This window comes from Episyrphus balteatus, chromosome 1 (assembly GCF_945859705.1).
Source record: "Episyrphus balteatus chromosome 1, idEpiBalt1.1, whole genome shotgun sequence".
Taxonomy (NCBI): Eukaryota; Metazoa; Arthropoda; class Insecta; order Diptera; family Syrphidae; genus Episyrphus; species Episyrphus balteatus.
Window position 1 is genome coordinate 35,565,877 of NC_079134.1, and position 18,735 is coordinate 35,584,611.

The 18,735-nt window shown below is 28.4% G+C and overlaps 1 protein-coding gene across 1 annotated transcript in view; it reads left to right on the top strand.

Moving 5' to 3' along the window:
• LOC129915300 (zwei Ig domain protein zig-8-like) overlaps nt 1–18,735 on the top strand; it is a 92,705-nt gene that overhangs the window by 18,358 nt on the left and 55,612 nt on the right. The window lies entirely within an intron of this gene.

Sequence of the window (18,735 nt, forward strand, 5' to 3'; positions counted from 1 at the left end):
TGAATCCAAATATTTCTTTTTTTTAGGCAAATATTTTATTTTATATCCTTTGGTGCCTATTGGGTATTTTTCTTTTGTTAGAATTTCAATTTGAAAAAATATACAAAAATACACAAAAACACTCATACTCGAAAAAAAGGAAAAAACAGTGTGAATTGTGTATAAATGTTATGTTGAAGCTCATATTGTTTTGGTACTTTTTTACATTCATTTTGTATGATGTGGGTTTTGTTGAACAGTTTGTTGTTTTATTTTTTTTTTTTTGTTTTTCTAGTTTTTTTTTGTGTTTTTAGTTTTCACCTTACGTCAGATGAAAACTATTTCACATCATATAGAATCTGATTTTGAGCGATCGATTTGGTTGCTAGAGAGAATAATTGAATATATTTTCTATAGGCAGTCTTATATTCACCTGAGTTATGATGAACGAGTGTTGAAAAAATAACTTCATGGAAACAAAATTTTTAAAACTTAAAAAAGCAGAAAAAAATATACGGTGAAAATATTTCAGATGACACAACAAAAAACAGTTTTTATTTTATTTTTTTTTTTTTGTTTTTACTTCAAATAAGTTCATCACCATAGTCTGTGGAAGGAATGAAAAACCGTGTTGACATTAATTAGGATGAAAATACTCATTTTTTTTTTTTATCTAACACATACAGACGTCGAGTTCAAAAATATTTGGGTTCGTTAACACTACAAAAACTCAATTTTTTTTTAAATATTTACTATAGCAGAGTTTTTGTTTTGAATATGGTAATCAGATGAAAAAAATTCCTATAAAGTATGAAAAGTATGATTACAAATTCGAAAGCTGTTGTTATGCTAATACCGAAAGGTTTAGAAAAATTTTATTCATGAATTTTTATGATTGATATCGACGCAGATTTTCACTCCTTAGCAGGTTAAAAGTTTTTTAATGCCATCTATTTTTTTAAAATCCTTTTTTTTTAAATCGCAAGCAAAGTTATGGTTGATTAAGCTGGAAAATTTTTTTTGATGGTCCCTGTTCATATGACATATACCTATGGCATTTTTATTTCCGAAATAGGTACTAGAATTCGTAAAAAAATCGAACACGACATAAAAATGAGGTATGTCATTACGATGGTGGAGAGTGACACAAAAAAAGTGGATCCCGCAGTTCTGTATGTCTGTTCCCTAAAATTGAAAATTTTTTGTTAGTTATTAACAATTTTGATTAAAAGAAATACCTACAGATACTGTGGCGCATAAGGCCCTACTTGTGAAATAAAAATAATGTTTTTTGAACTGTTATTAACGGTAAGTGTCATAGATCCCGTTTGATATCTTAACAACCTAAGCAATCTGAACAATCTAAACAATTTAACCGATTTCAATCAAATTTTTTGAACAAAAAAAAATTTTGTAGTTTTGATTTTTAAATAACGAGATAATTATGTAGGTATTTACAAAAATATACATTTTTGGTGTTTAAAAAAATCATTTCTATTTGTACCGACTTCCAAAAAGGAGAAGGTATTCAATTCGTCTGTTTTTTTTTTTTTAAGTGAAAACTTCTTCAGTATCGTAGTGATTTGAAACACGATGCAACGAAAAAGCGACAGGAAAAATCAATTGATTATAACTTTTTGTGTTAATAGATAAATGAATGAAATTTATACTGAAGATGGGTAATAGAATAAACTATAGGTAATTGTACACAATTTCAGTTAATTTCATGTTCAAAATCCTGAGATAACGGTGAAAATAAAATCTTTTTCTGAACACGTTATATCTATTGATTTAACTTTAATACGCATGCTGATAATATTACCTTTCATTTGATACATCACAAATACCGTTAACAATCTAAGTTTGAAATTTCGACATGGTTGGCTTTATAAAATTCTTACTTTTTTTGTAGGCATCGTAGAAATATGATTGAAGTGTCTTAGGCTAGGCGCACACATGCGATTTTAGTCGCGCGATTATTCAGTCGCAAAAATGGATCACGAGGAGTTCAATGCCTGTGAACACACATGCTTCCCGCAATTAAAAATTTGAAAATTGTGTCAACAGTCATTGAAATTCTTGTCATCTAATTTGCAACTGATTAATCGCGCGATCAAAATCGCATGTGCGCGCCTAGCCTTAGATGGTATACAATTTTTTATTGGTTATCATTTAAATAAATAGATTTAATGGTGTTAGAAGAGAAAAAAGATTGATTTTTTTGCTTTTTTTATGAAAACTGATTGGGCTCAAAAAATGCTAGCTCTTTTTGTAGATGTGGGACAGACATGATTGAAAATAAAATGCACGACTGGGTCGCACGAACTTGCTCTTAGAGTTAAAGTTGCTTAAATTTTTAAGACTTTTTATATAGAAATTTGGAAAAAAAATAAAATTCGTTTAAAAAAACAAAAATAAAATCTGAAATCAAATTGCCCTCCAGAATAAGTATGCAGTTTTGATTGATATAGGTACTAAGATGCATTTTTAGAAAAATTTTCAAAATTGCTAGAGCCGTTTTTTAAAAAACTAATTTTTTATAAATAATTTTTTGGAAAAAAAGTTTTAAAACAAAATTGGTATGAGATTTTGTAGAAATCACTAATCAACATCTAAACAAAACTTCAAAAAAATTCAATGTACCGTTTTCGAAAATTTGATTTTTCAAAAAAAAAATTTCAAAATTTTTTTAAAAATCCAAAAATTATTTTTTTTTATTTTGTTTTTAACTTATATTTGAGTTATATAAGTGCTTCTTCAAAAAAAGTTTCGTTGAAACCGGGACCCACTTTTTTAGCATTCTCTACCATCGTAATATCATGGAAAAATGTTATCTCAACTTTTTTTTTTTTGTACGAATGCATAACTTGATATATAGTACCTATATCGCAAGTAAAATAACCTTACATAAATAACCTTTCATATGATATAAAATTTATTATAGGTTGTCATATACCAAAATGGATTTTAAGATGATGGAAAAAAAAGATAGATTTTTACGATTTTTTTATTCAAGAAAAATTAGTTTTTTAGGTTACACTTCTACCATTTGTGAATTGCACATATGATTTTTTTTTTTTTAGTTAATTAACGATTTTGATTCAAAAAAAAAAAATACAGGTACTATGGCATATAAGGCCTTTCTTATGACATGTGTAAAAATAATGTTTTTTGAACTCTTATTAACGATACCTGTTATAGACCCGTTTTGATATCTGAACAATCTAATTCTAAACAATTTAACAGATTTCAATCAATTTTTTTTAACAAATAAACTTTTGTAGTTTTTAAATAAATAGATATTTACAAAAACATATATTTTTTGTTTAAAAAAAAATCGTTTCTTTTAGTTTTCGAACAATAAATATTTTCCAAACAGATTAATGAATTTTCTTGAAATTTTGTTTAAATATATATATATATATATATTTTGTTTAAATATATATATATATAAATAATTTTTGAAAATTTTTTTATAAATCTAACTTAAAAATACTTAAATATAAAACATAATTTAACCAACAAACCAAAAAAATATATAATTCTTTTTAGGGAATATTTTATTTTATATAATTCGTTTATTTGTATTGCTGGATTAAGTACTTATAATTCTTATTTTATAAAATGTTCAAAAGAAACAGATACAAATTAAATCATTAATTGTTAATATTTTTGATCCTGATGATGAGGCAAAAAGGTCCTCGAAATATATTATTATTATTATTATTACAAATTCTTTATTTGATCAAAACTCGAAATACATTTGAAAAATTATATAAGAACATTAGCATGGCAAAAAATATATTTGCCGTCTGCCTGAAAATTGACATTTATCGAGAATAAAAAAAGAAAGTTTAAGATTAGATATACTAAATTTATAAATAGATTATGTAGACAATTGAATAAATAGATTGAATTTAAATAAGCATAATATCCAAGTTAATAATATACATTTCCTCGTTACATCTTAAATAAAGATACATAAATATACATATATTTAAAAATTTAAATTTACTCTAAAAAACTGTTTCGGTAATCTAAGGCATGATCAATAAAATTGTAAAGGTCCTTCCAACCCCACTCTCCGTTTAAAATTTGTTTCGCTTCCTGGTAATTGAGAAAGCTTTTGGAAAAATAAAGTCTTCGAAGTTCTTGTAGAATTGGACAAACGGCTAAGAAGTGGATGACATCTTCGATTTCTTTCGATTGCAGAGGTTACACCTGGGATTATCATTTCTGTGAGGTTTGTAATTCAGATTTAGCATCTCAGTTCTTGCTTTAAACAAAGTACCTATTTGATTTGCAGAAAGATTACTATTAAAATAATTGTTAACGAACAAAGTGTGATTAAGTTGCTTATAGACCAATCTGCTTGGAGAGGTTCGAGCCCTATTCAAGAAATATATAGATTACATATAAAAATAAAAAAATTTAATGGATTTTTAGAAGAAATACAAAAAGGTAAAACAAGAATTTTATTTTATGTTAGTACAACAGGCAAAATACATTAAAGCAATAAATTGTTAAAAATTATGGTTGAATTTGTCATACAAATAAAGATTCGAGTTTTTTTTACGTGGTAAAGTTTTTTAGTATTGTAAATTGAAGCATTTGTAACAACTACTGAAACACTTTGAGAATAAAGTCCAAGACCTGTGAAGTTCGGTGAAAGATTTTGCTATGCGTAAAAATAAACCAACAAGAAAACTTTGGAGGACTTTTAAATTGCTATAGGAACTGAAATTCTGCAGCGATATAATTAGATCTTATTTTTCTGAACTATGAACTAACAAATGGTATCAAAAATCAATATATTCATGACTATCACATAAGTTCATTCAACAAGAAGGCATCGAAAATTCATCATTACTTTCGGCCCAAAAGTATGATTCCTACCTAATAACCCTTAACCTAGAATGCAGAAAATCGGTAATGCTAGTGGGAGGTTTACTAAATAACACCTTCATGCACAGAGAAAGCATAATAATCCACTTTTTTCACCGTCTCTATTATCGTAATATCAAGACTGGTTCTGATAGCCAAATATAGAAGCTATCAACATATTCATGTGTATACTTAGTTACAGGTATTTTAATAATATATGGAAAGTAAAAACGTTTCATACAAGTCGTAAAGAAACTTCTTATTTACCTTTACATTGCTCTTTGAATTATATTCTGGGATATAATCATAATGCAATACACATCATCAACATAAGAATATTTTCCTCTTAAACGCAAATATACTTTTGCTGAATTGCTTATAAATGTTAAAGACTTGTCTAAAAATACATTTTCTTATTTGAATAAACATTGTTAGAAATGTTTCAAGAAGATGTTAAACTGCTAGGCAGTAAATTAAATGAACATTCTTTAGATGAACTTTTCGCATGTTCAACATCATGTAATCTCTAGTGGTTGTCTCAAGATAAATGGCAAGAACTCTTGACTTTATATGAAAATAATAATTTAATTTTCAAATAAAATTTAAGAAAATTCAAAGATTGCTTTGAATGAACAAGAGAATAATTTTGAATCATTTTTACATTTAAAGCAGTAAAATTTGTTAAATTGCAAAATATAGACATTTTATTGAAGTTTAAATTTGAAATTTAAATTCAAAGACTGTATTTAACATGAACCATTTTATTTTTAAATTGTTGGTGGCCCATATTACCTGCAGTACGATGAGGTTATTTTACAAATAATTGTTAGGTATACAAAGTTTTTTTGTATCACGCACCCTTTAGAAATTATAAATATATTTTTTTTTAAACCAAAACCAACGGTACCTGCCATATAACGGAAATAGAAAAGTAAATTTTTTTTCAAGAACGGCTCTAACGATTTAGATTAAAATTTTTGTGTGTAATGTAACAAATAAGACCCACATTTTTTAAATAAAAAATATTTTCTTAACAGATATTAATGGTACCTGGCATAGAACGTTTTTTTTTTGGTTTCTAAATATCTCGTACAAGACTAACCCGATTTGAAGGAAAATTTCTATACAAAAGCGTTTAAGTAAAAGTATAATTAAAATTTAATTAATTTAAAAACACATTTTTGAATTTTTAAAAAATATTAAAATTTTTTTTTTTTTTTGGAAAAATCAATTTTTTGAAAACGGGTTAGTGAAAAATTTTGAAAGCTAGTTTTTAGGTGTAAATTAATTATTTCAAAATGGCGTAGGTACTAACTTTTTTGTTGATAAATGTTACAAAATTCGTATACATAATATGAATAAAATTATTTCTTTAAAAAACGACTCTATCTATTTTCGATTTTTTTTTCGAAAATTTTTTTTTTTATACAAGATCATTTAAAACGGTGTTTAATTAACCCGAACCCGAAGTTACGAAAAACTAGAGTTACGAATTCTAAAGTACCTAATGTTAAGCTATGACATGTGATTTTTGGGTTGGCAACAATTACGAGGAACGATATGGAATTATGAAAACATAAATAAGGAAATATCGATTCTCATTGGTTATTTTAATAGATTTTAACGAAAATGGGTGTGGTTTAATGCAAAAAACAACCCCATTCCTTGTTTATTTACTTGACACAGGTTCAGTTAAAAATCAAACAAAAACCCCACCTAATAAACAGAATTCTAATATACCTATATATACATATTTGCCATATGGGCAGGTCTTTTGTGTCATATTTATGTACCTGCCCAACTATCACAATTTTATGTTTTTTTTTTGGTTCGTTAGAAGATTGTCACCCTAATTGCTATTGTCAACTATAGTTGATGTATATTAAAATTTAATAATTGAGTTTAAAAAGACAACGAATTTCAGTATTCATCATCATTTAATACCTGACAATTGCAATAAGGATGACCTATCTAATCAAAATTTTACTAGATTAAATAACACCCATTTTCGCTTTACTCATTTAGTTCTGACCAATGAGAAAAATGTTAATCTTTTGTTTGTATTTCCATAATTCCATATCGTTCCTCGCAATTGTTGCCAACCCAAAAATCACATGTCATAGCTTAACATAACTTTAGAATTCGTAACTCTAGTTTTTCGTAACTTCGGTTTCGCGTAACTTTGACGCTCTTAACTCTGTCGCCCGTAACTCTGGTATTCGTAACTTCGTCGGTTTCCCCAAATAAACATATCTTAGTTGCGTTCATTGCAAATAACATACCAAAAATTGAAACAAAATTAATTTCAAGACAAGATTCTGAATCATCAGAGAAAAAAGGCTATTGTTCAAAGAAAAATAAACAAACAAATAATGTGTTTAATTTTTTTTTTTTGTTTTTGTTTGTCCTGAAAAAACCCTGTATTGTTGAATTCAAATTGTAATATTTTTCGATCTAACTTCAACTTTGGAAACTTTTATACTTTTTTGAAAACTGCAATACTGGGAAAAGTTTTAAAAATAATAAACCAGTGCCACACCATACAAAAAATTTTTTCTTCGTGTTGCTCTAAAATAAAAGTGAGAAATTTAATTTTTATAAAAAATCGGAACTGTTAACAAATTTGCAGCAAAATGGCGTATGAAATAAAAAATATTTTAATAAATTAATTGTTCCTTATTATTGGCAATGTTTTAGTGAAAGAATTGTAAAAAAAAAACAAAAAACAACTACGGGCAGAGGAAGCAAAACACTATTGCAAAAAGTATAGGGATTTTTTGAAATTTCATTACAACTGCATTTAAACGAGAACCGTAAGGATTTGGGATGTACATGTGTAGACGTTACCAAATTCTGAGAGCACTTAAGTTGGCCTATATAAAATATTTATGTTATTACTTCGACTCAAAAAATCGTTTTTTTCGAAAAAAAAACAAGGAGAGAAAAAAAGTTTGTCGTTAAATTGCCCTCAAAACGATATTGTCTTCCTTAAAATTTATTTGAAAAAAAAAACAATTTATTTTTTTCCAAAATAAAATAATTATTTTTTTTTTTTTTTCAATAATTTCTTGACTTTTATACTTCCTCTAAAGAAGAAGAAAAGGAGTAATTGAATTCTCATTCGTTTTTGTCATCCATTAAAAAGTCTTTTCAATGTGTCAAATACTATTCAAATTCTGCTTACAAATAAGTTCACTACGGCGTATACGTACTTTTTTTTAAATATTATTTGTTTCTTGCAATAATAGGTGTGATTTCAACAATCATCAAATTAAATCCACACAGCTTTGATTATTGAATTCAATTATATCTTTTTTTCTCTCTGTATATTTAGACCCCATAAAAACCTGCATAATATTCATTTGATTATTTCTTATGAACATGATAAGAAAAGGTATATACATAATAGTCTCTGTTTAGTCATTTTTGTGGTTTTTCATTTACTCCACAACCGACGACGACACGCCTTATAACCCGTTTCTTCTTGTGTTATTCTTAGGTAATATTAAACGATTTGTGCTGCCGATAAAAGTCACTAAGAAGCGTATAATTAATGTTGACTATGCTCTTTACTATTCCTATCTCGTTTTTATTTAATTTATTCTTTAAGGCTCCTGAAATCCTGCTTTGGAACAAAAAAAAAAAAAGAAAAAGCTTTTTCTTTTCTGTTTGTGTTGTGCGTGTGTTTCTATTTCTTTACTCTCTCTCTCTGTCTTAGCAGAGTAATTAGTAAGGTCAAGGAGAAAATTTCCAAAGAAAAATATAATAAATGTTTATAAAGATTGGCTTTGTTGGAGATTGTTTCTTCGTTTTTTTTTTTTGTTGTTGTTTCAAAAGGTGATATTCTGTTAAGGACGAGCCAGACAAAGTCTGATTGAATTTTTCGTATTACTTAATTTTCCAATTCAATTAACATTATAACAAGTATTACATTTTTAAGTAAGTCTTTTTAGGACATGATAAGAAAAAGTTTGTAATTCTCAAGATCTAAGCTGTGTAATACTCCAACTTTTCAAGTAGGTACCTGAACACAGAAAAGTAATCAAAAAAGACTGTGTTTCTTGTCTCCTTAAAAATTTCGTTGAAGACACATTTCTTTCAATTTGGTTGAATTATATGAAAAACACAATTTTTTAAAAAAGAAAACCCTCTTTAATCTTCATAAACAATTTGTAAGACTTGACAAGTGGTTGATATACAACTTCTACACTTCCAACTATAAACTGTTTTCAATTTTAATATTCTTGTCGGAAATATTCATCATAATAAAAAAAATTTCAATTTCCACTATATAATTCACTTTATGTAGTCATGTGTGCATTATAAGTGTTCATTTTTGCCAATACACCGTCCTCACTAGCAGAGTATTTTTTTCATCATCATCATCATGGTTGTGAGAAATTCCAAAAAACCATTACTAAATTGCATATACTAGCCACCACCATAGTCGGTCTATATTTCTACACCAAACATAAAGAATTAAGAAAATAAAAAAAATGAAAGAAAAAAAAGAAGAGAAAGACTTACTGCCAATGGATGCACCTTGGACTTATTTTAAATGCAGAACATAGACTCCAAGACAGATGACCCCATTAATAGCCTTTTCTCTTCTTTAGAGCTATGGTATGTTGTTTTGGTCGAATGTGATGCACTCTGCATAGTAGCAGTCACTTATTACAACAAAACGAACAGACATAAAAAAAAACAAGGACCTTTTTCTTTATCCTTCATGTCCGTTTTTCACTTGAATTGATTTTAAAGCACTTTTTTTATAGTCTTTATTTTTTTATGTTCTGTTAAAAGAATAAAAGGAGTATGAAAAAAAAAGTTGGTAGTTTTTATATGCACAAGCGGGCTTAACTGAAGATATCTGGAAAGATATAAAGGGCGCATAAAATTTTGGTTTCACACTTAATGTCACAAAAGAGCAAGGCCTATAGTGACTTACCAACCATCAACCATTCTTGTGTGAATTAAAAATATAAGGGACCTACAATTTAAGGCCGAGCCTGAATTGCTTAGCAGAGGTGCACTTTTTCATGACAATGATACTCCTGGAAGCTTTTTTTAGTTCCTCGTGCCCCAGAACAATATATACATATGCCTGGACTAATATATATGTAAGCCTTATCGTTATCAATTACTGCTAGATCAGACAGGGAAAAACATTATTTCTTGCATCTTCGGAAGAAACCTAAACAATTCTCAGCGGTTTTTGTAATGAGCTTATCATATTTAACCGTTCAAGGTCCACAACCGAAGAATATGGGCGAGAATGAAAAAATTGAGGGTATTATTATGAGGAAAACAGTTAAGTAAATTATAAGTTTCTGAAAGAGAGTCAGGGACAGAACGGAGCCTTGAGGCACACTAACATTTTATTTTGCCGGTTTTCAGACTTGAATTCAACTAATTCTAATATGTACAACCTGTATTGACAGGGTCGGAGGGTTTCAACTCCAAAAGCACGCATTTTCAAAAGAAAATTCTTCAAAATGATGTAAAAATTTGTTCCACTTTTTGGTGAGAAAAACTATCAGATCACCCGTGGACCTATTGCTACGACCGCCGGAACATAGTTGGGGGTAGAGGAAGATTCACTTTTTTTAGAGACAGGCTGCGCAAATGCTGTTTTGCATCCACTTGAGAAGAGACCATTGAGGTTGCTATTGCGATAGCTGCTTTAAATCACTCTGCTCTTCCACTGAGCAGAGAACAGTTTCGATTGCTCTTCAGTAAAGTCCTCAGCCAGCCTTAAAAAATCCTACTCGATCGAATGTGCTGCGATCTTTTTTTACATACAATGATGAACATGAAGCAATCAAGTGAACAGAGAGAACAGTAAAAATGATCTATGATGCTCTCAAAGATGCTTTTATAAGCAAAACTGCTCCTTGTTCTTTGTAACTTCACTGCTCTTCTTGAGTAAATGTTCTCGACTCTTAAAAGTAACGCTGATTTCTGTTCTTCACATCTAATTATTTGGTTAAGGATGAAAAAAGCAAAAATGTGGAGAAAAGTTTGGTTCAAAATTTTAACAAAAAATAAGAGCAGGAAAGGACAAATTCTGAACTTTTATTCCCTGTTCTCACTTTAAAGAAACTTTTAACTATGTTGTCATGAAAATAACTTCATGATTCATTATGTAAATTTTCTCTAGAATGTGTACTTTCATAAACACTTGATTCTATCTGCGATAAAGTGCGAAGGGCTGCGACTGACTCTTTCGCATCCACTGCTTCGCTGTTCCACATACCCATACATATTTCTATTTTCCACTAATGTATATACTGATATCCTTGATGGAAAATAAAAATGATGCTGAGAGGATTTGTCAAATATGTGACTCATCGAATTTTTGCCCCTGAATGTCTGAATCCTGAAAATTAAAAAAAAAAACCATGACTTGGGAAAGCGGATAACTCTTCTTTTCTTTAAACCTAGTTATCAATATTTGTCGCCTTTTCTGAAGAAGACGTAAATGCGCAACTCAAACCTCTTCTGCAAACCTATTCTTAGAATATAGCACGAATTGAGACAAAATTCATATAATATAATAATTCTATTCCAAAGACTGAAAAATTCAGTTTTTTTCAACATGTTGTGCATTTTTGACAATGTTGCGTTCGAAGTTCCAAAAACTTGAAAAGTTCATCACTATCAAAAATTATCAAAAATCAGAACTATTTTTTGTATTTATTTTTAATTTTCGACTCTATAATTAGTTAACATTTTAAATGAAAAAGGGAATCAAAACTTGAAAAGTTCGTAAAATGAGTTTAAAAATATTTACTTTTAAGCTTTTAGCAAAAGTGGCCTATGTAAAATATGGCCTATGTTAAAAACGGCCAAAAAACTTGGGACAAAAAAATTTGTTTTTCCCGTAATTCGGTCAAAAATCATTTTCTTTTTATATATAATATAATCATTTCCTATAAGTTTGAAATTTTTTGCAGACTTTAAAAAATTCCAAAAAAATAAAAGACTACTCAAAAATGTCCCTAAAAATTAGGTTGGTTTTCAAAAATTTTTATTTCAAAATACAGGGCCTATGAAAAAAATCCGTTTTAGATCCCTAATTTTTTTTTTTAATATCTACATTACATTACATATTAAACTAGTCTGAAGATAAATCTCCGGACTAGAAACACTGCAGCTTCGGAATCTAGGTCCATTTTGCTGATACAACACAAGACATTAATACAACACAGAAAGACAAAGAGAGAAAGAACGAGAGAAGAACATACAACACTGAACTACGTGGCACAGAGGAGGAGACATAGTTGAAAATTGTCTCATGTTATCGCACAGGTGGCTTCAGTTTTTTTTTAATATCTTTCTCATGGTGTAACTCAAAATTCTGTGCAAAATTTTGCGTACCTCTAATTAGTCTTTTGTCGAAGGACTGCAAAAAAACCTTCACAACTTGGTTTTGAAATTTTTTTTGAATTTTTTCAATACGTTTTTTAACTATTGAATAAATTTGTATATCATTAAAAAAAAAGTCAACTCTTTACGACTTACCGTTTAGAAAATAGCCTCTTTTTTCAATGTCTTTGTTACCCCTATTTACCCTATAAAATCTTAAATTTTGTTTTGCCTTAAACCTTCTCCTCTTTTGCCTCTTTGATTAAAAAAAAAATTAAGAAAATAAGTCAGTCGGTGTGGCCGGTTAGCGAACGTACACAAAACCAAACTTTAATATATATAATAGATTCTGAAAAATCCTTTATTTTAACATTGTTTTTCAATTTAATTCAAGTTTTTATTGCATAGTTAACAAATATTCGCGAGACATTATTTTAAAGAGAAACAGTTGAAAAAATAATAGCATACGACGTTTCAACATAATCGCAGAGAAGAGATAGGCCCGAAAAATTGAATCATATAAGTATGTGAAGCCTTAAGATGAGGCAGTACAGTAGGAGAATTTCGGTCCCATTCAGGATACAAAAAATGGTTCGTAGAAAGGTAATAGAGGATTGAATTTGATTAATTTAATTCTAAAAAAAACCTTAGAAAAACAAAACAATTGTCTCTAAAAAATGAACTATCATATTGAGCTAAATCAACAGATGATGGGATCAATAAACTCAAGAATAACTGCCGAGAAACTGAGTGAATAACCCAAATATTAGGATTTGCTAGTAAAATCAATAGGATAATCGAGTAAAATCAAGGAGTTAGCTTAGTTCAACAGATGTGATGGTTTAGTAAAATATGCAAACTGTTTCAGTAAAAATAATACAGGTTTGCTAAGAAAAAAATCATGGAAAACTCCTGAAAATTCTGTAGCATCACAAGAATGATCAACTAAATTTTTTTTTTATTTATGTTTCTGCTAAGGCTTCTTAGTTGTGTGATTGGCCAAATCAGCAATTATTTGACAATTTTTATTGATATTTCTTATTTTCACCTGATGCATTTTGAGCTAAGTTTTACAAGCTTTGACTGAGATTTATAAGTTTCACCTTAATTTTTTTCAGTTTTGCTGGTGAGCTAATAAAACTGGAATAAAAAAGAAGAAAAAGAAAAGCTTAACTTCAATAAACAAGATTTTTTGAAACCACATATTTGCATTAGCAAAAGAGTTCCTGAAATTCCGAAGCGTTCGAATCCCCTCCTGGATTAAAGTTCCGCAATTGTGAGCGTAAACTTTACTCAAGCATCTTCTATTTGCTTGTAAAAAAAGGATTTAAAGGCTAAAGTGTGCCTGAACACCAGCAACCGCCATCCACTACCACACTTCCGACTATACATTTAGATTTTTAGATCAATGTGCATTCACTTGGGGTTTTTTGTTGTTGCACTTTCTGCAATTATAATTGTCATGATAACTCAATGGATGGCACATAAACTTCATAAGAAAAAAATAAAAAAAAGGAAAACAAGAAAAGAAAATTAAAATACCAAAAAAAAAAGAAAAAAGAAAAACAGTTTCAATGGAAAATAGTGAACTTGGTCTTGCTCCAGGTTTTTGAGCAATTTTCTTTCTTTTTTTTATTTGTTGTCGTTTTTTTTTTTTTAATCCAAAAATGCACTTCAGTTCTTCGAGAGTTGCTTGGTGTTGAATATGAAAAAAGGGCCAAGGTAACACTACTTAACAATATGAGTTTTTTTTTGCACAGAATATCTATCCCCTAAAGGAATCAACATCAGTACCTATTGCCAAAGCTACTGAATTTCATTGTGTTGCACTTTGAAAGCGTTGCGAGGCGCGATATTATCACAACAGGATATTGTCTTAGTTTAGCTGCATCAGAGAGAGATAGACAATAACAAAAAAAAAAAAAGGAGCAGACGGTATATAAATAGATAAAAGAGGCCAAACTGGAAAGAAGAACTTATAAAGGTGTTTTCTTCTTTTTTCCATTTTTCGCTTTTTTTTTTGCTCCTGTTGTTGTTGTTGTATTATAAGTTGAAATCACTTTTAAGTCCAGGGTGAAAGATCTGGATTAGAGATTTTAAGTTTGTTTAAAAAGTTTTATCTTGAATAAGTTTTTTTTTTTTGCTTTGACATGGTTCTGGGATTTAATGAGAAAATGTCGTCAGGAATTCCCTTTTACAGTGTTCACTCTTATCCTTTTGAAAGTTTTTTTTTTTTTTTTTTTTTTGATAATCTTAATAGTTTTAAAATGAGGAATTCTAAAGTTCGTGAATAACTTTGAAATAAAAAAAAAAAAGGTAAAGACTGATGAGTTATTAGGAACCTGTTACGATTGCAGATGAGAAGCGTTTATTCTTACTTTTATGAATGCAAAATCAAAGAAATACTTTGCGTTTGTTTAAAAACTTGAAGTTCTTCAGTTGTTTGCATAGTAATTTTCATGGAGGTGAAAATTTTACTAAGAGCCTCATATAATTCTTTAACTTCTAAAATTTTTTTTAGAAATAGTTTACATAAAGGTCAATTCCGTCCACTAAAGACTATATTCGACACCAATACTTTTTATTCCTGTAGTTAATAATAAAACAAAAAATAACGGTACATAATTTAATGGAAACTTAATTTTTATGCCTCGCATACTTTAACATATAAAAATTCGGTACGAATAGCATATTATCGTATTTGGAAATAGTCATTACTAACAGTTTTAGGCTATGATTTCCTTGAAATACGTGAGGTGACATGTGTCATTTAAACATTCGCGTATACAAAATTAAGTATTTGTTGCTCCTTTTTTTCAGCATTATTGATTGCCAATAGCCACATAGTTTGTTGCATCCGCGATATAAAAGACATAAATGTTTATTTTTTGAAAAGAATACAAGTGCCTTTGTTTGGAAACTTTGTAAAAGTCAGAAAAAATTAAAATCAAACATTAAACAATTTTAAAAAATCATTAAATATTAAGTTTTACTGTCAAAAATGACGATTTACATTGGTTGCACCCGCGATAAATATTATAAAGGATAAAAACAAATCCAAATTTTTTGAGGTTCTTAAAAAAAACAAGTTCTTCTATGCTAAAATTATGCTGGCACAAATAATACTAAGATGGAAAAGTGTATCAAGTTCTAAAGTTGAGTTTTAAATTTGTATCAATTAAATTTTGATTGTTTACTTGACAATTTTTCTTTGAACAATGGGTTTTTAAGGTTATTTGAAAAATTGCCAAGTAAAGAATCAAAACGGTTACCACGCCCCCTGAATTGAAACAAGACCCATCCCGGTGCCAAATTACAAGTTTCTACAATAACGGAAAGTTCTCCATTATTTTGATGATTTATCAGTGAGTGAGTCAGTCAGTTTTTGCGATTTTTGAAGGTCTATATCTCAGAAACTAACAGTCGTAATTAATTGAAATTTTATGACGATATTTTTTTTTAGATTAGTTACACATAATGGACGAGTTAGGCATTTTTTGTGTAAAAGTTAAAGGGGGTTGAAAATGGCCTGAGTTGTTTTCTATATATAAAGGTGTAGTATGCCAAATTTGTTAGAGAACTTGGCTGGGTACTACCGTGCCCTTTCAATTCCCTTAAAAATGGTCGTACTCTAATTTTAAAAAATATTTTAAAGCTAAAACTTTATAGATCTTGAAAAAATCTTTCAAGTTACGTGTTTCGTTCAATTCTATTGAATACAAAAAAAAAAGTTTTCAAAATATTTTTCTTATCTAACTTGGAAAAAATTTTTGTAACATAACATCTTTTTATATGGATCAGATAAGGTGCTCCTTCAGCTAAAATTTTCTTTTTGAACACTTCGAAACTGAGGTGTCGAATTTTGAACAGGAGAAGATTTTTTATTCAATACCTAAATAAGTGAGTAAAATCAGGGAAAATCAGGCAATAAGTTGGAAATGTGGAGCAAACCAGTAATGTTGATTGTGCAAATCCCTACAAAGTTTCGATTCTACCCATCCAGCAGTTTTTTTTTGTTTTGTTCGATCGATTTTTTGAAAAAAAGAGGTTGTCTGTAAAGCCGGTTTACGGAGGATTATTTAACATGATAACGTCGTCAGAAAACAGGTTGTTTGCCTTTGTTTTAAATGAGTCAATTGAAGCGTTTACTTTTTTCAAACAATCATAATTTACAAGAAAAAGCTAAAAAAAATACCTTTTTTATTTCCTACCTAATAGGTACATATATGAATTTTTGTTTTGTTTTAAAAGATTACAAAAAAAATATGAAATTCAAAAGCCAAGTATTTCTTCTTAAGAATAAAACTATTTTTAAATTTTTACAATGCGCAAAAAGTATAAAAATAATTAAAATAATTTATAGAAAACAATCATTTTCATCAAAAAAAGCAAAAAAAAACATGAATTTTTATCTTCTCACGTCATTAATTCCATTTCTTTCCCTAACAACCTATACAAAATTTTATACAATCTGTCTTAGCTCCAAATTTATATCGATCAGGTCTATGAGACATCTACAAAAAGAGCTAGAATTTTTTGAACTCGATCAAATTTCATTAAAAAAAGCAAAAAAACATTTATTTTTATTTTCTCAGGCTATGGAATCAATTTTTTTGTTTGACAACCTACAAAAAATATATACCATGTAAAAGCTTATAATTTCACCTTTCATATGACGTATCAATCTCATTTCAAAGATGGCTACAAGAGAAGTTAGATTTTTTTAAATCAACCATGTCGAATTCCCACACTGGTGGCTGTTCGGGGGGCAACAGATCTCCACAGGTATTTTGAGGTTTTTCGCAAGTTTCTTGATTTTACATTGTGTAGCTTGTAGTTAGTCTACCGTTATGTGTGATATACCAAATGAAAGATAATTGTATCAGGATGCTCATATAAGTTTTATAAAATTTATAATAAAATAATATTATAATAAAATTTCTATCTGCTCTTGGTCAAAAGTTATAACCTGTTGAATTCTAAAATTTTATTTTACCGTTATCTCAAAATTGTGTTTACGAAAATGATTGAAATTTCTCACACATATAGTCGTAGTCATGGTCTATCATTAATCTATATATAATATTTCTCTATCTATTAAAGAAAAAAAGATAAAAATAAAAAACGATGAAAATTGGTTAAAAACGTGTCTTTTAAGAACTTGTTTCTCCCGTTATTCAATCAAAACTCACTAAACGATTCCAAGTTTTTGCACATGTATGCATAATTCCAAAAATTATATTTTGAGATTTTTGAACGCTCCAAAATAAAACTAAAAATCAAAAACTACCCGAAAATACCAATAGTAAACAAGGTGTTTTTCAAAAATTCATATTTCAAACGCAGGGTGTTATAAAAAAAATCCGTATTAGACTCCTAATCCTAATCATCATTTTGTCATAGCCCCAACATGTGTTTAACGTTCAAACAAAACGTTATAGCTTAGTTTCAAATTTTGTTTAGATTTTTTTCTTAAATTCAGTTGTTCTTAAATTAGTCTCATCTATGTATAGCAAAAAAAATCAACTCTCTACAACTTCACGTTTAGATTTCAGCCCAAATTTCATCTTTACCTTTAACCCCTTTTTACCCTATTAAAATCCTTCATTTGGATTAAGCTTTAGGTTATTATCTTTCAAATAAGTTATAGAAGATTTTTGTTTAATAGTTTATTTGTTAATTTTGAATTGAAATTTTTTTTCCGTCAAAAAGGATCGCAATTTAATCTATAAGAAGAAATTTTGTTTTTATCTTTTTTTATGCATTTCTATTGATAAAAATATTTGAATATATGACTGATTTGGGGTAGTTGAAAAAATGTGAATATATCTATCATGAACAAATATTGATAAATAACAAACTTTTTGGTTCTTAAAAAGCTTGGGCCAGTTTTATTACACTCGCGCTTTAATCGATTTTTAATGACGAAGAGAACATGTTAAAATGTACTCCTTTAGGTAAAACTTAAATTTTATGAAATTATTTTTAATTTCATTATGAATATATACTTTAAATGAGTCTAATCATTGTACCCGTGGTAATGAAATTGCCCCATAACAAATTCTTCACTCCCTCACTTCTCAAATCTTCTTCCTTCATTTTGACAGAGATGAAATTGTCATACTGTATCGTTTAAGAGTAGATACTAAAGTGTTGTTAGGACAAAATGCACAAATCAAAAACCTCAAGTAAAAAAATTCTTCTTTTTTTAAAGCTAAACCTCTGTTTAACATACTTATATGTACAAAAATCACAAATAAAAATACAAATGGTATCGTTTAACATTTTAACACCAGATTACTTAACTTTTAAAGCTTCATTTCATACCCTTTTCCAGAATAAATTTACACCTGTATACTGTCTTTTTTCTTAAATACAAAATCCTGAAGTAATATTATCACAGAAAGCCAGAGATTAAAATTTATACATCTTTTCTTGTGCCAAGAATAGCCATTTATGTTTTCTAAATTTAAATGCCATTAAGTTTCATCTCTTGAGATTTTT